The sequence below is a fragment of the Mobula hypostoma genome, chromosome 1 (assembly GCF_963921235.1).
Source record: "Mobula hypostoma chromosome 1, sMobHyp1.1, whole genome shotgun sequence".
In the NCBI taxonomy this organism is placed as follows: domain Eukaryota; kingdom Metazoa; phylum Chordata; class Chondrichthyes; order Myliobatiformes; family Myliobatidae; genus Mobula; species Mobula hypostoma.
This window is the reverse complement of record NC_086097.1, coordinates 104,202,116-104,229,488: the sequence shown is the minus strand read 5'-3', so window position 1 is coordinate 104,229,488 and position 27,373 is coordinate 104,202,116. Positions and strand designations below refer to the sequence as shown.

Sequence of the window (27,373 nt, the reverse complement as noted above, 5' to 3'; positions counted from 1 at the left end):
AGTAATTTCTAAGGTAGGGACATGTTCAGCACAACTTTGTGGGCCGAAGGGCCTGTATTGTGCTGTAGGTTTTCTATGTTTCTATGTTTCCATTAAGTATGACCCACTGAAAGTAGTGTTATTCCTTTTTTGTAAAAGCAGTAATTATTTCTCCAGCACAAATAACTAAATTAACAAACTAAAATCAGAACAGATTACCATTGATTTAAATGACATGAAACAAGTCATTTACACTAATGAATTCAAAATAGCAAAATGACTGTACCAATTACTCATCTAATCTTCAACACTAATTCTGACGTATTTGTGCATATGAAAATCCAATGCAACTCCAGATCAAATAGCATAGCTGCAATCACAGCAAAACGCTTTAGCTATTGCATATACAGTAGACTCTGGTTAATTAGGCCATTGCTTAATTGGGGTAGCTGCTCATTTGGGATAACTCTTAAGGAAACAAACTAATCGAGAAAATAGCTAGGATACCCTTTGTTTATTTGGGACAGTGTGCTGCTTAATTGAGACAGGAGACTCTTGCTGAACAGTTTCTAACTAGCAACAGTCAGGTGCACTTGTGTAGCCATTAACACTATACTGTGCTTACAGCGAAGAGTTTTTAAATAGTGTCAATTGTGTGTGTGTTATGTTATCCATTCCCATCAACGGATGCCGATTCAGGAAAGTACGTCTGAACATGAGTTAGTGAACAGACAGGATGCCAGGAAATTTATTGTTGGATTATGACGCCATTCATGCTGGAAGGCAATAAGGCAGTCCATTAGCTGCACTAGACGTCTGCGCTGATTTTGTTAATTTACAGTCAAAAGAACATGGCAGCATATTCCTCAGTTGAAAACTATTAGGAACTAATACAGTTTTATAGTGCTATAGTAATATTAGTAATGTTCTAATTGGTTCTATATTTCATTTAAATATATATTGGTTATTCAGTTAACAGCACTTTGTCTTTTTAACTATTTGCATGAAGCTTCGGTTAATTGGTGCAGTCACTTAATTGGGCCAATATGTACTGATAACGATGTGTCCCAATTAACTGGGATCCACTGTGTCTTATGTAATTATAGTTATTTATTATTATGAATTCCAATATACTGCTGCCACAAAACAACATATTTCATGACATATGCCAGTGCTATTAAACCTGATTCTGATAAGGCGACCAGACTGAACACAATTATTCAATGTGTAGTCTAACCAGGGTTTTATAGAGCTGCAGCATTTCTTTGCAGGTCTTGAATTCAGTCCCCCGATTAATGGAAAACACACCATGGATTATTATTAAGTGTGAGGTATTATACTTTGGAAGGACAAACCAAGGTAGAACATACAGGTAAGGCACTGAGGAGTGCAGTAGAACAGAGGGATCTGGGAATACAGATACAAAATTCCCTAAAAGTGGCGTCACAGGTAGATAGGGTCGTAAAGAGAGCTTTTGGTACATTGGCCTTTATTAATCAAAGTATCGAGTATAAGAGTTGGAATGTTATGGTGAGGTTGTATAAGGTATCGGTGAGGCCGAATTTGGAGTATTGTGTGCAGTTTTGGTCACCAAATTACAGAAAGGATATTAATAAGGTTGAAAGAGTGCAGAGAAGGTTTACAAGAATGTTGCCGGGACTTGAGAAACTGAGTTACAGAGAAAGGTTGAATAGGTTAGGACTTCATTCCCTGGAGCGTAGAAGAACGAGGGGAGATTTGATAGAGGTATATAAAATTATGGTAGGTATAGATAGTGAATGCAAGCAGGCTTTTTCCACTGAGGCTAGGGGAGAAAAAAAACCAGAGGACATGAGTTAAGGGTGAAGGGGGAAAAGTTTAAAGGGAACATTGTGGGAGGCTCCTTCACACAGAGAGAGTGGTGGGAGTGTGGAATGAGCTGCCAGATGAAGTGGTAAATGTGGGCTCACTTTTAACATTTAAGAAAAACTTGGAGAGGTACATGGATGAGAGGTGTATAGAGAGATATGGTCCAGGTGCAGGTCAGTGGGACTAGGCAGAAAAATGGTTCGGTACAGCCAAGAAGGGCCAAAAGGCCTGTTTCTGTGCTGTAATGTTCTATGGTTCTATGGATATTTTTAACAACCGTATCAACTTGCATGACAACTTTGAGGGATCTATGGACGTGGACCCCAAGATCTCTCTGTTCCTCCACTCTGCCGAAAATCCTGCCATTAACCCTGTATACTGTCTACAAATTTGACCTTCCAAAGTGAATCACTTCACACATTTTTCTGGGTTGAACTCCATCTGCCACTTTTCAGCCCAGCTCTGCATCCTGTCAATGTCCCACTGCAACCTAAAAATAACCCTGCACAACTCTACCAACCTTAGTGTCATCTGCAAACTTACTAACGCGCCCTCTACTTCCCTATCCAAGTTATCTGTAAAAATTACAAAGAGCAGGGGTCCCAGAACAGATCCCTGCAGAACACCACTGGTCATCAAGCTCCACGCAAAATATGCTCCATTGAGTACCACTCTCTGCCTTCTATGGGCAAACCAACTCTGCATCCACACAGCCAAGTTTCCCTGGGCCCCACGCCTCCATACAAATCCAGTGCTCAAGTGTCTTGTCACATTCTCAAAGAATTCAATTAGGCTCGTAAGACATGACATGGCCTGCACAAAGCCATGTTGACTATCCCTAATCAGATTATGGTTTTCCAAATGCTTGTAAATGCTGTGTCTAAGAGTTTTTGCCAATAATTTGCCCACCAATTCCCAGGGTTATTCCTACCCCCTTGCTTGAACAAAGGAATGACATTTTGCCATCCTCCAATCATCTGGTACTACTCGAGGATGTAAATATCATTGCCAAAAGTGCTGCAAACTCTTCCCATAGTAACCTGTGGGATAGTCCGTCTGGCTCCGGGGACTTATCTATCCTTATGTTTTTTCCAAAGCTCCAGCACCTCCTCTTTCTTCACATTGATATGTTCAAGCAGGGCAGCGTGTTTTGTGCTATCCTCACAAATGTTAAGATCTCTTTCACTGGTGAATACTGTGTTCATTAAGGACCTCCCCGCTCCAGGCACATGCTTCCTCTACTCCTGATTGTTTCTACCCTCACTCTGGCCATCCTCCTGCTCTTCACATACATGTCGGACGTCTTGGGGTTTCTCTTCATCCTATTTGCCAAGGTCTCTTCATGCCCCCTTCTAGCTCTCCTAAGTCCATTGTTCAGCTCCTTTCTGGCAACCTTATAACTCTCTACAGCCTGTCTGATCCTTGCTTCCTAAACCTAAAGTAAGTTGCTTTCTTTTGCTTGACTGGATGATCCACAGCTGGTCAACCGTGGTTCCTTCACCTTACCATCCTTTTTCCCCTTTTCTCTGGCAATATCTTAAAAGTCTTCTGCACTCTTCCCAGTTTAACTACATCGTTCAGACAACAGGGTAACCAAAGCTGTACACAGTACCCAAAATCTGGGCTTACCAACAACTTACTGCAACTGCAACATAATGTTTCAATTTTAATATTCATTGCCCTGTCCCACCATACATTCTTAACAAGTTTCTTTCAGATTGGAAGCATGTGACCAGTGAGATGTCACAGATATTAATGATTTGGATAATAGGGTGATACTTAATACATCAATTTTCAGAAGACTAGCTGGCCATGGGTGATGAGGATCCAGTGGGGCTCCTGCAGGATATAGATAGGCCAAAGGGTATAGCAGATGGAATATAACGTGGGAAATTAAAGTATTCACCTTACATAAACAAAAGCAAGGCACCTGCATGACTTTGGACATGAATCTCTAAAGTTAACATGCTGGTTCAGCAAGTAACTTGGATGGCAAATGAAATTTTGACTTTTTCCTTGTCTACCACCTTGTTGCAATTAGTTGTACAAGTTGGGCCTCTCTATTTAGAGGAAGATAAGTTTGTGGCAGGGATGAGGCAACTGCACGCCCAAAAGATTCTTAGGAAGGAGGCTCTGCTGGAGTTTAGAGGAATAACAGGTGAATTAGAGGATGATAGAGCTGAGGATGAGCCAGCAGGTTTACAAGCTGATGATGGATGTAACATGAATGTAAGGAAGGACAAGCCAATGATTGTGTACAATTGCAGACAGAGTAAAGAGCTAAGTCGTACCACAAAGGCAAAATTCAAAAGGGCGAAGAATGCAGGACTGAAGGTGTTGTAATTAAATGCACGTAGCATTCGGAATAAGGTGGACGAACTCATGGCGCAAATAGAGATTGGTCGGTATGGCATTGTGGGCATCACCGAGTTGTGGCTGAAAGAAGGCCATAGTCGGGAGCTTAACATCAAAGGATATACTTTGTATTAAAAGATAGGCAGGAAGACATAGGCGGTGGTGTTGCTCTGTTTGTAAGAGAAGGAATTACAACTTAGAAAGAGGTGACATAGGGTCAGAGAAAGTTGTGTCTTTCTGGGTGGAGTTAAGAAACCTCCAACCAGTAGCCAAGATGTGAGGTTAAGATTGCAAAGGGACCTGGAAAGGGCCTGTAATAAGGGTAATGACACAATTGTAAGGGGGATTTCAATATGCAAGGGGATTGCGAAAAATCAGGTTGGTGACGGATCGCAAAAGAGGGACTTTGTTGAACGCCTATGAGATGGCTTTTCAGAGCAGCTTGTACTTCAGCCGACTCGAAGAAAGACTATCTTAGATTGGGTGTTGTGTAATAACTCAGATCTCATTACAGAGCTTAACGTAAAGGAACCCTCAGGAGGCAATGATCCATAATATGATTGAGTTCATACTGTAGTTTGAGAGGGAGAAGCATATATCACATGCATCAGTATTACAATGGAATAAGGGGATTTACAGAGGCATGAGAGAAGAGTTTGCCCAGGTGCATTGGAGGATGATATTGGCAGGGATGATAGCAGAGCAAAGCCGGCCAAGTTTCTGGGAATAGTTCACATATCTGGGAATAGATATGTCCCACAGAGGAAGAAGTTCTCAAATGGTAGGGAAGGCAACCATGGCTGACAAGGGAAGTTGACTGCATAAAAGCCAAGGAAAGTTCATACAAGGTAGCAAGAGTGATTGGGAAGTTGGATGATTGGCAACTTAAGATCCAACAAAAGATAACTAAAAAAGCAATAAGAAGGGAAAAGATTAAATATGAGGGCAGACTAGCCAATAATATGAAGCAGGATACCAAAAGTTTTTTCAGTTATATAAAGAGTAAAAAAGTGTGAGAGTTGATATTGGATCACTGGAAAATTATGATGGTAAGGTAGTAATGGGGACAAAGAAATGGCAAATGAATAATGGGTACATTGAATCAGTCTTCAATGTGGAAGACACTAGCAATGTGCCAGAGGTCAGTGAGCAGGCGTGAGTGCCATTGTTATTACAAAGGAAAAAGTGCTAGGCAAACTCAAAGGTCTCAAGGTGATAAGTCACCTGGACCAGATTATCTAAATCCCGGAGTCCTGAGACAGGTTGCTGAGGAGATAATGGATGCATTGGTCATGATCTCTGAAGAATCACTTGATTCTGACATTGTCCCAGAGGACTGAAAAATTTCAAATGTCACTCCACTCTTTAAAAAGAGAGGAATGCAAAATAAAGGAAATTATAGACCAGTTAGCCTAACCTCAGTGGTTGGTAAAATGTTGGGAGTCTATTATTAAGGATGAGGGCTCAAGGTTCTTGGAGACTAATGATAAAATAAGTCAACCTGACAAATATGTTAGTGTCCTTTGAGGAAGTAACAAGTAGGTGGACAAAGGAGAGGCAGATGATGTCATTTACTTGGATTTGTAAATCATGTGGCTGCTTAACAAGATAAAATCCTTTCACATTACAGGAAAGACACAGGCATGGATAGCAGAATGGCTGACAGGCATAGGCAGCGAATGGGAATAAAAGGAGCCTTTTCTGGTTAGCTGCCAGTGACCAGTGGGGTTCCTCAGGGGTCAGTATTGGGATCACTGCCTTTCACATTGTTTGTCTCTGATTTAGGTAATGAAATTGATGGCTTTGTGGCGAAGTTTGAGAGTGATATGAAGATAGGTAGAGGGGTAGGTAGTGCTGAGAAAGTAATGTGATTACAGCAGGACTTAGACAAATTGGTAGAATGGGCAAAAAGTGGCAGATGGAATACAATGTTGGGAAATGTACAATAATGCACTCTGGCAAAAGGAACAATAGTGCGAACTATTATCTAAATTGGAGATGGTTCAAACATTGAGATACAGTGGGACTTAGGAGTCCTCATGCAAGACTCCCAGAAGGTTAATTTACAGGTTGAGTCTGTGGTAAAGAGTCTGTGTCTATGCAATGTTGGTATTTATTTAAAATGGGAATAAAATATAAAAACAAGGAGATAATTCTGAGCCCTTATAAGACACTGGTCAGGCCATATTTGGAGTATTGTCAACAGTTTTGGGCCCTGTATCTCAGAAAGAATGTGGAGAGAGTCCAGAGGAGGACCACGAGGCAATGAAGGGGTTAACACATGAGGAGCGTTTGACAGCTTTGGGCCTATACTCGCTGGAATTTAAAAGAATGCGGGGGAGGGGTGTGGTTGGGGTGAGAAGGGGATCTCATTGAAACCTACCGAATGTTGAAAGGACTAGATAGGGTGGATGTGGAGAGAGGAATGTTTTTTATGGTGGGGGTATTCAGTACTAGAGGGTACAGCTTCAAAACTGAGGGGCAACTTTTTAGAACATAGGTATGGAAGATTTCTTTTTAACTAGAGAGCAGTAAATCTGCCGAATGTAGTGGAGGCCAAGTCCGTGGTTATATTTAAGGCGGAAGTCGATCATTATCCGATCGGTCAGGGCATCAAAGGATATGGCGAAAGGGCAGGTGTATGGAGTTGAGTGGGTGTGGAATCAGCCATGATGGAATGGCAGAGCAGACTCAATGGGCTGAATGGCCTAATTCTGCTCTTGTGTCTTATGGTCTTGCTCTTTAAAACTTAAATTTTTAAAGAGACTTGAAAAGTCGATGTTTCTCTGGTTAGGGTTCCAATCTAAAACAGAGTTCAGAAAAAAAATTCTTTGCCTAGAAAACTGCATAATTTTGATTTCTCTGTGCTGTTGAGGGTCAGTTGCCAAGTGAATTCAAGAAAGTTTTTGGTCACAAGAGACATGAAGATTGAGCACAAGATGAGCTTGAAGCACTGGACCACCGTGACTTGATTCTAGAGAGCAGTGAGCAGCCAATTGATGTTTTCCATTTGTTGTATTTTGAGCATGTTGTCATGGAAACACTGCATTCAGAGTTATAATCACAACTTGAAAACACACCATCCACCTAAATGAATGCATTACAAAATGACTGATTTAATACAATAATATTTTCCACCAACTGCCCCCAAACTGTTAACAGCATTGTATAGTCTAGTCATTATTTTCTTCTAGATTGCCGCAAAGAATAAATGTATAAAAACATCATCTTCATCTTAAACTAATTGCTGCTGATATATTTCAGATGCTCATGCCATAAAACCTCTCACCACTACCACAGACCACAGGTGGTGCCAATTCACTTGGGGCTACAACACAAAGCAAAGATCAAAGGTCAACAGGATATTTTAAAATAGCTATCTTAAAAAAGGGCTTCTTACATGTCACCACAAAAAAAACATCTGTGCCAAAGAATAGATAACTAAGTTGCCCCATGATAGCAAAAATATTGTTTAAGGAAGGACTGAGTATATAGTTGACAGCACACTTCCTCACTGTTAGTTGTTTATGGGTTTCAATTCCACTCCACTCAAAGTGGAGCAATGCAATGTAGGTGGGTCTTTCTTTTGGATAAGCTATCAAATGAAGCTTCATTTACTCCATCAGGGATGTAAGAGATCCTATGACATCATAATGTGGCAACCAGTATAAAGTGTTTCTAGTTGCTGCATTACAGGAAGGACATAGCAGTTTTGACGGGTTCAAAGGAGTTTTATGAGGATGTATGCAGCCCTCCATTTGGTAGACAGGTCATATTTGTGTGATCTTAAAGAAATGCTGATGATGTTAGAATTTCAGAAGCGTGTACCTCCAGAGTCAGATTGTGGATCTTGGAAGGAAGCCAAGACAGAAAATCCATTGTGTCTATTGCAAGAAGCGTTTCGCTGTTCAGGGAGCATTTATATCCTTTCAAAACTCAATGGAAAGCATCTTGTAAATTTTATCTGTTGGAATGAGTACAAGTGCTTGGACAATACAAAGGATACTAGAAATGATCAACTCCTTTAAGAACCTGCTTCATGAAAGCACTTTAGACCACAAGTATAGGAGCAAAATTAGGCCATTTGGCCCATCATGTCTGCTCTGCCATTTTATCATGACTGATCCAATATTCATCTCAGCCCCAATCTCCTGCCTTCTCTCCATATCCCTTCATGCCCTGGCCAGTCAAGAATTTATCAATCTCTACCTTAAATATACATAAATATTTTGCCTCCACAGATGCCTGTGGCAAAGAATTCCACAGATTCATCACTTTTTGGCTAAAGAAATTCCGCATTTGTTTTAAAAAGATGCCCCTCTATTCTAAGGGTGTGTCCTCTGGTCTTAGACTCTCCCACCACAGAAAACATTCTCTTCACATCCACTCTATCAAGGCCTTTCACCATTCGATAGGTTTCAATGTGGTCACTCCTCATTCTTCTGAATTCCAGTGCCATCAAATGCTCTTCAATGACAAGCCATTAATTCCTGGAATCATGGTGAACTTCCTTTGAACCCTCTCCAGTTTCAGCACATTCTTTCTAAGGTAAGGGAACCAACTGAAGAACATAAGAACATAATTAATAGGAGCAGGAGTAGGCCATCCGGCTAACTGAGTCTGATTCGGCATTGAATAAGATCATGACTGACCATGGACTCATCTCCACTCACCTGCCTTTTCCACATAATCCTCAATTCCCCTACTATTCAAAAATCTATCCAACCTTGTCTTAAATATATTTACTGAGGTAGCTTCCACTGCTTCACTGGGCAGAGAATTCCACAGATTCACCACTCTTTGGGAAAAGCAGTTCCTCCTCATCTCCATCCTAACTTTACTCCCCTGAATCTTGAGGCTATGTCCCTTAGTTCTAGTCTCACCTACCAGAGGAAACAACTTTTCTGCCTCTATCTTATCCCTTTCAAAATATATGTTTCTGTAAGATCTCCTCTCATCCTTCTGAATTCCAGCAAGTAGTCCCAGGTGACTCAATCCCTCCTCATAATCTTATCCCCTCATCTCTGAAATCAACCTGGTGAACCTCCTCTGCACGCCTCCAAAGCCAGTGTATCCTTCCTCAAATAAAAAGATCTGAACCGCATTCAGTACTCCAGATGCAGCCTCACCAGTACCCTATAAAGTTGCAGCAATACCTCCCTACTCTTAAATTCAATTCCCCTAGCAATGAAAGTCAACATCTCATTTGCCTTCTTGATAGCCTGCTGCACCTGCAAACCAACCTTTTGCAATTCATGCACAAGCACTCCCAAGTCCTTCTGCACAGAAGCATGCTGCAGTTTTACCATTGAAATAATAATCCACTCTTCCATTTTTCCTTCCAAAGTGGATGACTTGCATTTACCAACATTGTACTCCATCTGCCAGACCCTTGCCCACTCACTTACCTTATCTATATCTCTCTGCAGGCTCTCCATATCCTTTGCACAATTTGCTTTTCCACTCAATTTAGTGTCATCAGCAAAATTAGATACACTACACTCGGTCCTCTCTTCTAGATCGTTAATGTATATCGTGAACAGTTGCGGGCCCAGCACCGACCCCTGCGGCACACCACTCACCACTGATTGCCAACCAGAGAAACACCCATGTATCCCAACTCTCTGCTTTCTATTAGTTAACCAATCCTCTATCCATGCTAATACATCACCTCCAATTCTATGTATCTTTATCTTATGGTAAGTCTTTTATGTGGCACCTTATCGAACATCTTCTGGAAATCCAAGTAAATAACATCCACCTGTTCCTCATAATTCCCTCCAGGCTTGACAAGAAGCTCAGAGACCTCAGCCTTCACCCTGCCTTGTGCAGTTGGATCTTGGACTTCCTGTCAGATCGACGGCAGGTGGCAAGAGTAGGCTTCTTCACCTCTGCCCCTCAACATAGGAGCACCCCAGGACTGTATCCTAAGCCCCCTCCTTTACTCTCTGTATACCATGGCTGTGTCACCACCCACAGCTCCAAATTTGCAGACAATACTACATTAATTGGCCTTATCTCAAATAATAATGAGGCAGCCTACAGAGAAGAAGTCATCACCCTGTAACAGTGGTGTCAAGAAAGCAACCTTTCCCTCAATGTCGCAAAAACAAAGGAGCTGGTTATGGACTTCAGGAGAGACGGAGACAGGCTCAGCCCTATTGACATCTTATGGATCTGGAATTGAGAGGGTGAACAGCTTTAAGTTCCTCAGTATACACATCACCAAGGACCTCACATGGTCTGTACATAGCTTCTTTCATCAGACTGATTAATTCACGCTGACACAATGGTATTTCTAAGCTATATTGACTGTACTGTTGTATATCTTACTGTACATACAATTTATTTCAAATCACAACAGTGCCTCTTTCACGTCAGACGACTGAAGAGGTTTGGTATGGTCCCCCAAATCCTAAGGTCTTTCTACAGGGGGCACAATTGAGAGCATTCTGACTGGCTATATCACTGCCTAGTATGGGAACTATACTTCCCTCAATTGCAGGACTCTGCAGAGAGTGGTGCGGACAGCCAAGCACATCTGTGGCTGTGAACTTCCCACTAGTCAGGACATTTACAATGACAGGTGCGTAAAAAGGGTCCCAAGGATGATCGGGGACCCAAGTCACCCCAACCACAAACTGTTCCAGCTGCTAGCATCTGGAAAATCGTACCGCAGCTTTACAGCCAGGACCAACAGGCTCCGGGATAGCTTCTTCCATCAGACTGATTAATTCACGCTGACACAATGGTATTTCTGAGCTATACTGACTGTACTGTTGTACAGGTTTCCCTCGCCATCTGAAGGTAGAGCGTTCCTATGAAATGGTTCGTAAGCCGGAAGGTCGTAAAGCGAAGAAGCAATTACCATTTATTTTTATGGAAAAAATTTGTGAGCGTTCGCAGATCCAAAAATAACCTACCAAATCGTGCCAAGTAACACATAAAACCTAAAATAACAGTAACATATAGTAAAAGCAGGAATGATATGATACATACACAGCCTATTTAAAGTAGAAATACTTATCTACAATCATTGCCCGCACTGTTCTCCATAGCGAAAATCTCACGCAAGCGCTCTCGGCAGAAACACAGCGCAAGCACTTTCGGCAAAAACACGGCGCAAGCGCTCTCCAGTAACCTTTAAGCTATGAAGCTGCCAAATCATACCAAATACCACCTAAAAATACACAGCCTATATAAAGTAGAAATAATGTATGTACAGTGTAGTATCACTTACAGGAATTGGGAAGACATTGAGCACACTGATGATGGTGTGTTAGGCTGAGTCATTGGAGGTTTGGGTGGTGCAGTGGCCCCCACCCTCCAGGCAGTGACCCGATACCGATCCGTGAAGCATGCAGAGGTACAGCGGCAGCCGGGATGCACCCAGCACATCTTTAAGAAAAAAGCCAAAACAAACAAGCTAATTAGTTAGGTGCCACCCAGCACGTAAATGTCAGCCCAGATCAGAGGCGACGCCTATTATTAACGCCACTGGTGACGCTGTCCTTAAGCCTCTACTAGTGTACCATTCAGAAAATCCGTGGGCACTTAAAGGCGTTGATAAGAAAACACTTCCCGTTGTGTTTCGTTCACATCCAAGCAGTTGGAACACCCAAGTGCTTTTTTCTGAGTACATGAGCAGATACGTTAGTCCTTTTGTTGAAAAATATTATAGAGAAAATAACCTTGATAACAGGTGTCTTGTGATTGTCGATAATTGTGCTGCTCATCCGCCTGCCATTACCGAGTATGGCAGTAACATTTGTGTTGCGTTCTTACCACCGAATACGACATCGTTGCTGCAGCCGTGTGACCAAGGCCTAATAGCCACAATTAAGGCTTACTACACACAAAATGTGATGCATTTTATTGTAAGTGCTATTGACAGAGAGGGCAACTCCGAAGCATCTTTGCAAGAGATCTGGAAAGACTACAATATAAAACTGGCAATCGCCAACACTGGAGATGCTCTTGATAGGCTAACTGTCTCGATGAGAAATGGCGTTTGGAGGAAACTATGTCCCAAAGCAGTGAACGATTTTAAAGGCTTCGAACCATCAACAATAAATACGACAATAGTGAGCTTGGCTAAGGAGGCTGGGTTTGTGGAAGTTGATGAAAATGATGTTGAAGAGGTTTTGGCATCCCATGACCAGAAATTGACAGATGAAGAGCTGATGCAATTGCAAGAGGAAAGGATAACAATTGAAACCAAACACAGTAGCGAAAATGAAGTCATCCAGGGACTGAACGTGAAGCAGTAGCATGAGATTTTCGCTGCGATTGACAGCGCTGCAATGATTGCAGAAAAGTATGACTTTTAATTTTGAAAGGGCACGTAGGTTTAAGGCAGGTTTGCAGGATGTTTTGAGTGCTTACAAAGAACTGTATGACAGAAAAATGCGCGAGGCTCAGCAGTCAAGTATACTGTCATTTTTCAAGCCTTGCACATCAGCCACAGCAGATGACCAACCTCGACCTTCGACATCAAGGCAGTGAGACATAGAAGATGATGACCTGGCTGCCCTATTGAAAATAGACTATGATGAGATGACACCCCAGTCTCCTCTATCTCCCACCACCCCAATTTCCAGCGACTCAGCCTAACACACCGTCCCGATTCCCATAAGTGAAACTACACTGTACATACATTATTTCTACTTTATATAGGTTGTGTATTTTTGTGTTATTTAGTATGATTTGTTATTTGGTATGATTTGGCAGCCTCATACCTTAAAGGTTAGTGGAGAGAGTGCTTCTGCCGAGAGCGCATGCGTGAGATTTTTGCTGCGCTAGACAGTGCTTCAATGATTACTTCATATAGGCTGTGTATTTATCATATCATTCCTGCTTTTACTATATGTTACTGTTATTTTAGGTTTTAAGTGTTATTTGGCATGATTTGGTAGGTTATTTTTTGGGTCTGGAAACGCTCAAAAATTTTTCCCATATTAATAAATGGTAATTGCTTCTTCACTTGACGACATTTCGGCTTACGAACCGTTTCATTGGAACACTCTACCTTTGGATAGCTTTAAGCATTTTCCCAACTACAGATGTTAAACTAACTGGCTTATAGTTAACTGCCTTTTGTCTACATCCTTTTTTGAACAGTGGCATGACATTCGACATCTTTCAATCTACCGGGACTTGCACAGAGTCCAGAGAATTTTGGTAAATTATCACCAAAGCCTCAGATATAATTTCCGTCATTTCTTTTAGTACCCTGGGATGCATTCCATCAGGACCAGGAGACTTGTCTGTCTTTAGGCCCACAAGTTAGCTCAGCACTTTCTCTTTAGTGATAGCTACTGTATTGGAGGTCCTCACCTGCCATTGCATCCATAACATCTCTCTTCAACGTGACAACCAACACAAAACAGTCGTTCAAGGCTTCATTACCCAATACCAATTCCCCCTTCTCGTCCTCCAAGGGACCCATGTTCACTTTGGCTGCCCTTTTCTACTTTATATAACTATAAAAACATCCTATCCGTTTTTCTATATTGCGCTAGTTTATTTTCATAATCTAGCTTCCCTTTCTTTATTGCTTACTTAATGGTTCTTCGTTGCTTTTTAAAATTTTCCCAATCTTCCAATTTCCCACTATTCTTGGCAACTTTATATGCACAAATTTTTAGTTTGATGCCTTCTTTTATTTTCTTAGTTATCCACGGCTGGCTCTCCCCACCCTTATTGTCCTTACTTTCAACTGGAATATATTTTTTTTGAGCACCATGAAAAATCTCTTTGAAAGTCTTCCAATGTCCCTCAACTGTCCCACCATATAGCCTGTGTTCCCAGTTTACCCTATCCATCTCCTCCCCCATCCCACTGCAGTGTCCATTGTTTAGGCACAATACACTAGTTTAGACTGAACTATTGCACACTCAATTTGTATGAGAAACTAAATCATACTGTGATCACTCTTTCCAAGAGGATCCCTAACTACAAGATTGTTAATTTTATCTGTCTCATTGCACAGGACCAGATCCAAGACAGCATGTTCTCTTGTCGGTTCAATAACATGCTGTTCAAGAAAGCTATCATGAATGCATTCTATGAATTCCTCAAGACTGCCTCAACCAACCTGGTTCACCCAACCTATGTGCAAGTTAAAGTCTGCCACGATAACTGCTGTTCCACTTGTACATGCTTCAGACATTTTTCGGTTTATTGTCTGTGCCACTGTAATGTTATTATTTGTGGCCGACAAACAACTCCAACCAGTAATTTTTCCCTCCATTAGTATCCCTAATGTCTACTCAGATGGATTCAACATTCTGCTCCTTAGATCTTATATCGTCTCTCACTATCACCCTGATCTCATCCTTAATTGAGTGCTACCCACCTCCCTTACCTTCTTACCTACCCTTCCGCATTACCTGATATCTTTGAATATTTAATTCCCAATCCTTTCCACCCTGCAACCACATTTTTGTAACGACCACTAAATCATATCCCTTTATCTTGATTTGTGCCACAAGTACACTGACCTTGTTAACAAATACTATAGGCATTCAGATAAAGTGCCCTTTAAAATCTAGTAATCTTTGTCTTTTATGCACTTGACTTTTCTGCACTCAACCCTTACTTGTCTATTTTTTAAACTTTTGCTTTTACTTTATCTTTATCTACACTTTTCTCTTTCAATTTATCCATTCTTCTCCAAACTGTTGAACCTACCCCCCTGCTATTTTGTTTAAGATCCTATCCACAACCCTAGTTATGCAATTTGCCAAGATCCAAGTCCCATCATCGTTCAGGTGGAGCCCATCCCAGTGGAACAGCTCCCTCCTTCCCCAGTACTGGTACCAGTTTCCCATGAATTCATACCCACTTCTCCCACACCAATCCTTGAGCCACACATTTAACTCTCTAATCCTCTTAACCCTGTGCCAATTTGCAGGTGGCTCAGGTAGTAATCCAGAGATTTCTACCTTTTTGGTTCTGCTTTTTTAAACTTAGTCCCTGGCTACTCAAAATCCCTCAGCAGAATCTCTTTCCTCGTTCTACCTATGTTGTTGATACCCACGACAACTGGATCTTTCCCCTCCCACTGTAAATTCCTCTCCAGGTCAGATAAAATGTCCTGAACCCAGGCACCAGGCAGGCAACACCACTTTTGGGACACTCTATCCTCGCGACAGGGAATTCTGTCTATTCCCCGGACTACACTATCCCCAATTACCACTACATTTCTCTTCTCTCCCTCCCCTCTTGAATGGCTCTCTGAACCATGGTGCCACAGTGAAGTTGCTCATCCTTCCTATAGCCCCACACAGGGAGTAAGAATCTCAGACCTGCTGGACAAGTTCATGGGCTGAGGTTACTCCAGCATTCTCTTGGATCCCACTACCTGCCTCACTCACAGTCACACCCTCTTGTCCCTAACCACACACTGAATTTGAGGCAGCTAATCTAATGGATGCGCCTACCTCCTGAAACAGAGTGCCAGGTAACACTTCCCCTCCCTGATGTGCCACAGTGTCTGAAGCTCAGATTCCAGATTATCAGCTTGAGTTCCTCAAGCAGCCAACACTTGCTGCAGATGTGGTCACCAGGAACCACAGTGGGGTCCACCAGCTCCCACATCATGTAGCTACAGCACATCTCCTGATCCTGCATCTTCCTTCCTTTATTTACTTAGTTGACGCTTGGTGACTTTTTTTATTCCACCACTACAAAAGCTTGAAGAGATTATTTATAGAGACATAAGAGCTATATAGCACAGAAACAAATCCTTTGGCCCAACTAGGCCATGCCAATCTGGTGACTAACTTTGCTATTTGCCTGCTTGACACAGTTGACTCCATGCATCTCTCTAAATATCTTTTAAATAGTCAAAGTAAAATTTACTTCAATTTATAAAAAGGTAGATGGCGCCAGTGTACATTGGTGGCTGTGCACTACAGGAATTTGTACCAGTTTTCCTCTTAATATACTCCCAAATGACTTCTGCTGCAATTCACAGCATGCAAATTTCCTCTTAACAATGGACTACCAAATTAAATTAATGATCTTCAGATCTCACGTTTGACAGTTAAATGCGGAGCAGCTAAGTGTAGCACCTTTGAAGGTCAACACCAATGCCAAAAATGCAGTCGGAGAGGTGGGATTGAAACCAGGCTGAAGCACAGAGGGATGGGGCCACCTCTGCCTACTATCCTGATAGCAAATGTACAGTCACTGCAAAATAAGGTTGATGATCTCAGGGCCATGCTGCTGTATCAGAGACAGATGAGGCTGATCTCAATTGTCTGTTGCATTGAGAATTGGTTAACAGCGAACACAGCTATCCGATTAGAAGGTTTTATGATTTTCAGAATGGAGCGAACCTTGAATTCTGGTAAGGAGAAAAGGTGGCGGCATGTGCTTTTTCGTCAATTCTCATTGGAGAATGGACCTTGGGGTTATGTTGACCTCTTGTTCCCCTGACTTAGAACACCTAACGATTAAATGTAGACTATTCTATTCGCATCGGGAGTTCTTATCTATAATCCTGACCACAGATTATATACCACCAGTGGCCAATTATAAGCAAGCACTCACAAAACTGCACAATGTTGTCTGCAGGCAAGAAACAGCCCATCCTGATGCATTTCAAATTATAATTGGTGATTTTAACCGGGCCTGTTTGAAGAAAACCCTACCCAATTATCACCAACATGTAACCTGTTCCACTAGAGGTCCCAACACACTGGACCATTGCTACACTACAATAAGGAATGCCAATCAATCTTTCCTGAGACTGCATTTTGGCAAGTCGGACAATTTGACTGTACTCCTGCTACCTCCATACAGACAGAGCCTAAAGAACAAGGCTCCAGAGAGCAAGACAACCAAGAGGTGGACGCGAGAGGCTGAGGAATGGTTACAGGATTGCCTTGAGTCAGTGGACTAAGCCGTGTTCAAGAACCCATCTGAGTGCCTCAGTGACTATACCAGGGTCATTACAGACTTTATTGAAACAGCTGTGGATGACTATGTCCCCACAGAAACATTCACGGTTTTCCCCAATCAGAAGCCCTGATGAACAATGAAATCCGGAATCTGCTGACAGCCAGATCAAGGATGCTACGAGGTGCACATACAATCTCCGGAAAGCCATCTCTCGGGCAAAGTGGAGATTCCAGACTAGACTAGAATCAACGAGGGATGCTTGACAGCCGTGGCAGGGTTTAAATGCCAAAACCTCCTACAAAGCTAAATCTTACGACTTAGGGGACAGCAAAACTTTGCTTCCAAATGAGCTCAATGCCTTCTATGCTCACTTTGATTATCAGAACCGGGAGGAACCATCGTGCACCCCCATGTCCCCTGATGATCCCCTGGAGAGGACATGTGGGCTGCCTTCAAAAAGATGAATCCAAGGAAGGTATCCAGTCCAGATGTAGTACCTGGCCGAGTACATAAGACCTGTGCCTACCAACTTGCTGGTGTACCCACCTGCTTCCAGCAGGCCCAAGAAGAACATGGTAACCTGTCTAAATGACCATCACCCAGTGGCACCTACATCCACTTGGAGTACTTGGAGACTAATGATAAAATAAGTCAAAGTCAGCAGGGTTTCTGTAAAGGAAATCTGGCCTAACATATCACTTAAGAGTTCTTCGAGGAAATAAGAAGAAGGGTGGACAACGGAGAGACAGAGGATGTCATTTACTTGCATTTTCCAAAGCATTTGATAAGGTGCCACACATGAGGCTGCTTAACACGATAAAATCCTACGGCATTACAGAAAAGATACTAGCATGGATAGAGGAATGGCTGACAGGCAGGAGGCAGCGAGTGGGAATAAAAGGGGCCTTTTCTAGCTGCCTGCCAATGACTAGTGGTGTTCCTCAGGGGTGAATATTAGAACTGCTACATTTCACATTGTTTGTCAATGATTTGGGCAATGAAATTGATGGCTTTGTGGCAAAGTTTGCAGAGGATACAAAGATACGTGGAGGGGTTGGTAGTGCTGAGGAGACAACGCAACTGTAGCAGGACTTGGACAAATTGGAAGAATGGGCAAAAAAGCAGCAGATGGAAAACAGTGTTGGGAAATGTATGATAATGCATTTTGGTAAAAGGAAAAACGTGTGGACTCTTATCTAAATGGGGAGAAGGTTCAAACATCAGAGGTGCAAAAGGACTTAGGAGTCCTTGTGCAAGACTCTCAGAAGGTTAATTTACTGATTGAGCCTGTGGTAAAGAAGGCAATTGCAATATTGGCATTTACTTCAAGGGGAATATAATATAAAAGCAAGGAGATAATGCTGAGGCTTTATAAGACACTAGTCAGGCTGCACTTGGAGTATTCTCGACAGTTTTGGGCCCCATATCTCAGAAAGGATGTGTTGTCATTGGAGAGAGTTCAGAGAAGGTTTACAAGAGGGGATTCCAGGAATGAAGGGATTAACATATGAGAAGCTTCTGGCAGCTTTGAGCCTGTACTCACCGGAATTTAGAAGAATGCGGGGGGATCTCATTGAAACCTACCGAATGTTGAAAAAGGACTAGATATGGTGGATGTGGAGAGGATGTTTCCTATGGTAGGAACATCCAGAACTAGAAGGCACAGCTTTGAAATTGAGGGGGCGACCTTTTAGAACAAAGATAAGAAGAAATTGTTTTAGCCAGAGAGTTGTGAATCTGTGGAATGCTCTGCAGTGGAGGCCAAGTCTGTGGGTATATTTAAGTACATAGTTTCCTGATCAGTCAGGACATCAAAGGATATGGCGAGAAGGCAGGTGCATGGGATTGAGTGGGTTCTGAGATCAGCCATGATGGAATGGCAGAGCAGACTTGATGGGCTTAATGGCCTAATTCTGCTCCTATGTCTTATGCTCTTATGGATCCATGGTGATGGTATTTTGAGAGGCTGGTGTTGAAGCATATCAACTCCTGTCTGAATGGTGACTTGGATCCGCTCCATTTCGTCTACCAAAACAACAGGTCAACAGCAGATGCTATCTTGTTGGTTCTTCACACAACTCTGGAACATCTGGAGAGCAAAGATGCGTACATCAGGATGCTCTTGATTGATTATAACTTGGCATTTAACGCCATTAATTCCTTTAAGACTAACCAGTAAAGTCCAAGACCTGGACCTCAACACCTCCTTGTGCAATTGGATCCCGGATTTCCTCACTTGTAGACCCCGGTCATTTCAGATTGGCAAAAACATCTCCTCCACAATCTCCATCAGGATGGGAGCACCACAGGATGTGTGTTTAGCCCCCTACTCTACTCACTTTACACCTATGACTGGGTGGCTAAGTATAGCCCCAGCACCATATACAAGTTTGCTGACGACACCACTGCTATGGGCTATACCAAAGGAGGTGATGAACCAACATACAAGATGGAGATTGAAAACTTGGCTGAGTGGTGTAATAACAACCTCTCATTCAATGTCAATAAGACCAAGGAAAAGATTGTAGACTTCAGGTGAGGGAAACCAGAGGTCCATGAGCCAGCAATCGTAGGAGCAGCAGAGGTGGAGAGGGTCAGTAACTTTAAATTCCTGGGTGTCACTATCTCAGAGGACCTATCACACAAATATAATTGCAGAGAAAAGACAACAGCGCCTCTCCTTTCTCAGGAGTCTGCGGAGGTTCAGCATGTCATCAAAAGCCTTGGAAAACTTCCATAGATGTGAGGTAGAAAGTTTACTGTCTCTTATGGGAACACCAATGCCTTTGAGCGGAAAATCCTACAAAAGGTAGTGGATTCGGCTCAGTACATCACGGGTAAAACCCTCCCAACCATTCAGCACATCTACATGAAATATTCCCATACAAAAACAGCATCTATTAAAGATTCTCACCACCCAGGCCATGCTCTTTTCTCGTTGCTCCCATCAGGTAGAAGGTACAGGTGCCTTAGGACTATCATCAGATTCAAGATCAGTTACTACCCTTCAGCCGTCAGGCTCTTGTACAAAAGGGGACAGCTACACTCATTTAAGGACTCTGTTGTATTGTTATTTCATGCTTGTTACTTATTGCTATTTATTTATACCGGCATTTGCACAGTTTGTTTACAGTTAACCATTCCTGATGTTCACAGATTACAATTACTATTCTATAGATTTGCTAAGTATGCCCACAGAAAATGAATCTTGGGGTTGTATGTGGTGTCATGTATACTCTAATAATAAATTTTATTTTGAACTTTAATACCAATGTCTTATACAACTGTAAAATCATGTCCTAACACCTTACTCAATATCTTGAATGAGGAAGGTAAGCACACCAAATGCTTCATCACCATGCACGTGTCACCACTTTCAACCAATTACATACCGCCCCACTTCCCCCTCGTATCCCATCCATTATTTATTTTTATACACACATTCTTTCTCTCACTCTCCTTTTTCTCCCTCTGTCCCTCTGACTATACCCCTTGCCCATCCTCTGGGTTCCCCCCCACCCCCGTCTTTCTCCCCAGACCTCCTGTCCCATGATCCTCTCATATCCCCTTTGCCAATCACCTGTCCAGCTCTTGGCTCCATCCCTCCCCCTCCTGTCTTCTCCTATCATTTTGGATCTCCCCCGCCCCCTCCCACATTCAAATCTCTTACTAACTCTTCCTTCAGTTAGTCCTGACGAAGGGTCTCGGCCTGAAACGTCGACTGTACCTCTTCCTAGAGATGCTGCCTGGCCTGCTGCGTTCACCAGCAATTTTGATGTGTGTTGCTTGAATTTCCAGCATCTGCAGAATTCCTGTTGTTTACATACCTGCATCCCTTGCTACCATCTACTAACCAATCCTTTGGTCTGTCTTACCAAAATGCAACATCTCACATTTACCTGAATTAAACTCTAAAGTTTGATTCTCTACAGTTAACAATTCCACAGTTAATCAAGATTACCTTCTTCAACATTCAGGACACCACCAATTTTAGCGTCATCTACAAATTTACTGACCATGCCATCTGCATTCTCATCCAAATTGCTGATATAGATGAATAGTATTGGACCCAGTGCCAAATCCAACAGCATGACACTGGTCAACACACACAAAATGCTGGAGGAACTCTGCAGGCCAGGTAGCATTTATAGAAAAGAGTAAAGTCGACATTCCAGACCAAGACCCTTCAGTCCGAAACATTGACTTTACTCTTTTCGATAGGTGCTGCCTAGCCTGCTGAGTTTCTCCAGCGTTTTGTGTGTGTTACTTGGATTTCCAGCAGCTGCAGATTTTCTCTTGTTTGAGCATGACACTGGTCACAGGACTTCATTCTGAAAAACAAGCATCTACCACCACCCTCTGTCTCCTATCATTGAGTCAATTTTGTATCCAATTGCCTATCTTGTCCTGAATTCCATGTGATCTAACCTTCCGGACCAGCCTATTACGTGGTAACTTGTCAAAGGCCGTGCTGAAGTCCACATAGACCACATTTATCAGGCTGCCCTCAGAAGCACTTTCGGTCACCTCTTCAAAAACTTCAAACTTAAAAAAAACTGAAATACATTAATTTAACAGATTGTTTCATTTGTTATCTTCCAATCCAAACTTTACTTGCAATATTTTTGATCTAAAGCAGCACATTTTCTTCACAACTCATTTAATCTTTCTCGTTAACTAAGATTTAAAAAGTGTCAAATGCCTGACAATCTTGAATTTATTTGCATTATGTATTAAATGGAACAGACTTAATTCTAATTAAACTATTAGAATTACACTTCTTATATTACAATGCACTAAATATTGAAATATTTTAAAGCTGTAAGAAACAGAAATGCAAGCTGTTCACTCCTTATGGTACAGATGTTATTTCTTTATTCTGAAAGATCTTTGACAAGAAGTTTCTTCCCACTCCCCTGACTACTGCAAAACTGATTGCTTCAGTATTTGTCATAAGCTTTGAGCAAAATACAAATAAAATCCCACTTCAAACCTGCATAAACAAGTTATCGGCGGTTCAAATCAGGCAAGCACAGCAAGTGCCACATGACAAATGAGCTAAGGCAGTTGAAGGCTAATCATAAATCTCCAAACAGGGGTGGTCAGCACTGAACAAAATGAAACCTACAATGAAAGGGAGTATACACATCTGTTCAATGCAATGTAACCTAAAGGAGAACAACAAAGGATCGGAGAAGCAACAATGTTGAGCTGAACTGGGGACAAAGGAAGAGGGGTCAAACAATCTGGAGGAACTCAGTAGATCAAGCAGCATCTTGGAGAAAAAAATGACACAACAAGGTTTTGGATGGAATTCTATCAGGACCTTTCAACTTCAGATGTCTACAATTCATTTCCCTCCACAGGTGTCACTAGTTCTTCACACAGATAGTATCTGCAATCTATGGCATCTTCAACCGAACAGGTTGTTCAGCAATGCACACCTGTTGCCGCATTCCAGGAGTGCATATTGTTACCTTCTCCATACAACTGCTACTTCTAATTAATTGCTTTGGTTAGAAACATCTTAAGTCTCAGGTGGATAAATTTAATTGTCAAAGTATCAACTGCAGTTTCCAGAGTGGAATTCCAAAATTCTGTAATTGCTGCTATTCCCCAACTTCACACATGAAATGCTGGGGGTGCAGTTTATAATCTGTAACCTGCAGCCTTGAGGCCTCAAAGCCAACAGATCTGTTGCAAGAAACATAGGTTGTTATGGTAGGTGATTTTAACTTTCTACACATTGACTGAGACTTCCATACTGTAAAAGGACTAGATGGGATAGAGTTTGTCAAATGTGTTCTTAATCAGTACTTTGAAGTTCCAATGACAAAGTCTGTGACATTTGATCCACTGTTGGGGAATGAGACAGGGCAGGTGACATAAGTTTGTGGAAGGGAACACTTTTAAGCAAGTGATCACAATTCAAGATTCAAGAATCAAAAAACTTTTATTGTCATTCTAACCATATATCAGCTCTGCAGGGCAGAACGAGACAGCGTTTCCCAGGAGCAGTGCAATCATAACATAACAAACGCAACACTAAATAATAAACATAACAATAAATAGTAAAACACAACAGCCACATGTCAGTTAAAATCAAGTTATAATTGTCCAGAGCAAATTAAAAGTGTCCAAAGCAGAGTCAGGTAGAGCAGCTATTTAGCAGCTGACTGCCTGTGGGAGGAAGCTGTTTAGTAACCTAGTGGTTTTAGTTTTAATGCTCCTGTAACGTTTGCCTGATGGCAGAAGAACAAACAGTTCAGGGCGAGGGTGTGAGGGGTCTTTAATGATGTACCGTGTCTTCGGGAGGCATCAACTCCCAAAGAGGTCTTGGACAGAAGGTAGGGAGACCCCAATAACCTTCTCTTCTCCCCTAACCACCCTCTGCAAGGCTTTTTTGTCGACAGCACTGCAGCTGGAGTACCAGGTTGTGATGCTAAAGAGGTATCACAATGGCATTAGTTTCAAAGTAAATATGCAAAAAGATAGGTCTGGTCTGTGGGTTGGATTCTAAATTAGAATTGGATTCTCAATTTTGATGGTATCAGAAATGATCTGGCAAGCATGGATTGTTTTAGGCTGTTTGCTGGCAAAGGTGTTTTGGTAAAGTGGGAGGCCTTAAAAAGTGAAATTTTGAGAGTACAAAGCTTGTATGTGTCTGTCAGAATAAAAGGTAAAGAAAACAAGTGTAGGGAATCTTGTTTTTCAAGAGATATTGAGGCCCTGGTTAAAAAGAAAAGGAGGTGCATAACAGGTATAGGCAAGTAGGAACAAATGAGGTGCTTAAAGAGTACAAGAAATGCAAGAGAACACTTAGAGAAGGTAAAATAGAATCCTAAGGAATTCTACGGATATATTAAGAGCAAAAGGATCGCAAGAGACAAAATTGTTCCTCTGGTAGATCACAATGGTAACCCAGGTGTGGAGCCAAAAGAGATGAGAGAGATCTTAAGTAATTTTCTTGCATTTGTATTTACTCAGGAAATGGACACAGAGACTACAGAAATGAGGCAAAGTGGCATCCACTTCATGGACACTACACAGAGGAAGTGTTTGCTGTCCTGAGAGAAGTCAAGGTGGATAAATCCCCAGGGACGACAAGGTGTCCCCTCAGTCCCTACTGGAAATTGCTGGGGCCCTAGCAGAGGTATTTAAATCATCCTTAGAGACAGGAGAGGTATTGGAGAAATGGAGGATAGCCAATAATGTTCTGCTGTTTAAGAAAGGCTCTTAACACAAACCTGGAAACTATAGGCCAGTGAGCCTGACTGTGAGTCAGTGGTGGGAAAGTTATTGGAAGGTATTCTAAGGGACTGGATATACAAGTATTTGGATGGTCATGGACTGATTAAGGATACTCAGCATGGCTTTGTGTGTGGCAAGTCATGTCAAATTAATCTTATAGAATTTTTTGAGGAAATTACCAGGAAAGTGGATGAAGGCGAGGCAGTGGATGTTGTCTACATAGACTTTAGCAAGGCATTTGACAAGGTCCTACATGGGAGGTTGGTCAAGAAGGTTCAGTTGCTCGGCATTCAGTCACTCATTTATTTCTTTCTGATTGTTACTTATAGTATTTTTTATATATTGCACTGTACTGCTGCTACAAAAGAACAAATTTCACAACTTGCAATACTGTGCTAAAGTCTTAGGCACATATATATAGCTAGAGTGCCCAAGACTTTAGCGCAGTACTGTATTTGTCAACGCGGAGCAGAGAGAGAGTTTGCAAATTGGATTAGGCAATGGCTTTGTGGAAGAAGCCAGAGAGTGGCAGTAGATGGGTGCATCTCTTACTGGAGACCTGCGACTAGTGGAGTGCCGCAGGAATCGGTGCTGGGCCCATTGTTGTTTGTCACCTATAGCAATGATCTGGATGATAATGTGTTAACTGGATCAGCAAATCTGTGGATGACAACGAGATTGGGGGGTATGCTGGACAATGAGGAAGACAATCATGGTTTGCAGAGGGATGTGGATGAGCTGGAAAAATGGCAGAAGGAATTTAATGCAGACAAGTGAAAGGTGTTGCACTTTGGTAGGACCATTCAGGGTAGGCCTTTTACAGTGAATGGCAAGGCACTGATGAATGTGTTAGAACAAAGGGATCTGGGAATACAGGTCCATAATTCATTGAAAGTAGTGTCACAGGTAGATAGGGTCGTAAAGAAAGCTTTTGGCACGTTGGCCTTCATAAATCAAAGTGATAAATACAGGAGATAAGATGTTATGTTCAAGTTGTATATGATGGTGCGGCTTAATTTGGAGTATTGTGTTCAGGTTTGGTCTACAGGAAAGATGTAAATAAAGTTGAAAGAGTACAGAGAAAGTACAAACTGCACCTCTTCCTAGAGATGCTGCCTGGCCTGCTGCGTTCACCAGCAACTTTTATGTGTGTTGCTTGAATTTCCAGCATCTGCAGAATTCCTGTTGTTTGTTGAAGTTTATAAGGAATGTTGCCAAGTCTGGAGGACTAGAGTTACAAAGAAAAATTTAATAGGTTGGATTAGATTAGATTATGAGGACACTCAGTCCTCGTTTATTGTCATTTAGAAATGCATGCATTAAAAAATGATACAATATTGCTCCAAAAAGATATCACAGAAACACAGGACAAACCAAGACTAAAACTGAGAAAACCACATAATTATAACATATAGTTACAACAGTGCAAAGCAATACCCTAATTTGATAAAGAGCAGGCTATGGGCACGGTAAAAAAAGTCTCAAGTCCCGATAGCCCCATCATCTCACGCAGACGGTAGAAGGGAGAAACTCTCCCTGCCTCCATGCACCGCAAATTTGCCGATGCATTGGAAGCACCCGACCGCAGCCGACTCTGAGTCTGTCTGAAAACTTAGAGCCTCCGACCAGCTCCCTGACACCGAGCACCACCTCTGCCGAGCGCTTCAACCCCGCCCCGGCCACCGAGCCACAAGCAAAACCGGGGACTCGGGGCCTTCCCCTCCGGAGATTCTGGATCACACAGTAACAGCGGCAGCGAAGCAGGCATTTCAGAAGCTTCACAGATGTTCCTCCGTGTTCTCATGTCTGTCTCCATCAAATCAGGATTGTGCACGGCACCCTACTTGACAAATAACAGATATCATTCACCAGAGTGGCCACTGCAAGCTGTGTCACACTGCCATCTTCTCCTCCCAGTTAGTACTTTACTCCTGAGTTATCAGCAAATGTTGAATAGATTCGGACTTTATTACCTTCGATACCAGAGGAAGAGGAAAGATTTGATAGAAGTATACGAAGTTATTTTTTCCTGAGGTTGGGTGAGCTAGAACTGGAGGTCATGTGATGAGGGTGAAAGATGAAATGTTTAAGGAGACCACGAGGAGGATCTTCACTCAAGGTGGTGAGAGTATGATTGAGCTGCCAGCAGAAATTGCAGATGTGGGTTCAATTTCAACATTTAAGTGGAACTTGGATACGTACATGGATGGAAGGGGTAAAGAAGAGCTATGGTCCAGGTTCAGGTCAATGGGACAAGACAAAATAATAATTTGGCATGGACTAGATAGATTGAAAGGCCTAATTCTATGCTATAATATTGTATGACTATTTGACTATGAATACTCACTGACAAAGTATGCATGCTTAGGCCATTGCTTTTCTCTCTCTGCACTCATGACTGTGTGGCTAGGCATAGCTCAAACCACTATCTAAAAATCTGCCAATAACACCACTGTTGTCGGCAGAATCTCAGATGGTAATAAGGTGTATGGGAGTGAGATACATCAGCTGGTTGAGTAGTGACACAACAGCAAACTTGATTCAATGATTTCTTTAAAGCCCACAAACACTACCTCAGATTTTTTGCTCTTTTTGCATTCATTTACTTATTTCTGATTGTTATAGTATTTTTTATATATTGCATGTACTGCTGCTACAAAAGAAGAAATTTCACAACTTACAGCACTGTGCAAAAGTCTTAAGCATACATATACAGCTAAGGTGCCTACAGCTTTAGTATTTGTCAATATAGAGCAGATAGTGAATTTATAAATCTGGCAGGAGCAAAGAAAGTCAAAATTTGCAGCTCAACTCTGATGTTATCTGCAAGGAGTTTGCATGTCTTCCATGTAAACGGTTGGGTGCTCCAGTTTCCTCTTACAGTCCAAACACATACCGGGTAAAGGTTAACTGGTCAAAGCAAATAGTCCCGTGTGCAGCAAGGGTTAAATTGGTGGGTAACTGGTGGCACATAGATAAATGGTCCATTAGAATACAGTGCCTTCCAATCACTTACCATTGATGTCAGGTT

At 42.1% G+C, this 27,373-nt stretch overlaps 1 protein-coding gene across 9 annotated transcripts in view; it reads right to left on the bottom strand.

The window, feature by feature from the left end:
* numb (NUMB endocytic adaptor protein) overlaps window positions 1–27,373 on the bottom strand; it is a 285,368-nt gene that overhangs the window by 156,959 nt on the left and 101,036 nt on the right. For 4 of the 9 annotated variants that reach the window (XM_063054296.1, XM_063054273.1, XM_063054307.1 and 1 more), the window contains one exon: window positions 11,423–11,580. The exons of the other annotated variants lie outside the window; for them this stretch is intronic. The gene's annotated coding sequence lies outside the window, so the exon portion shown is untranslated. The remainder of the gene's footprint in view (window positions 1–11,422; window positions 11,581–27,373) is intronic. 9 annotated transcript variants of the gene reach the window in all.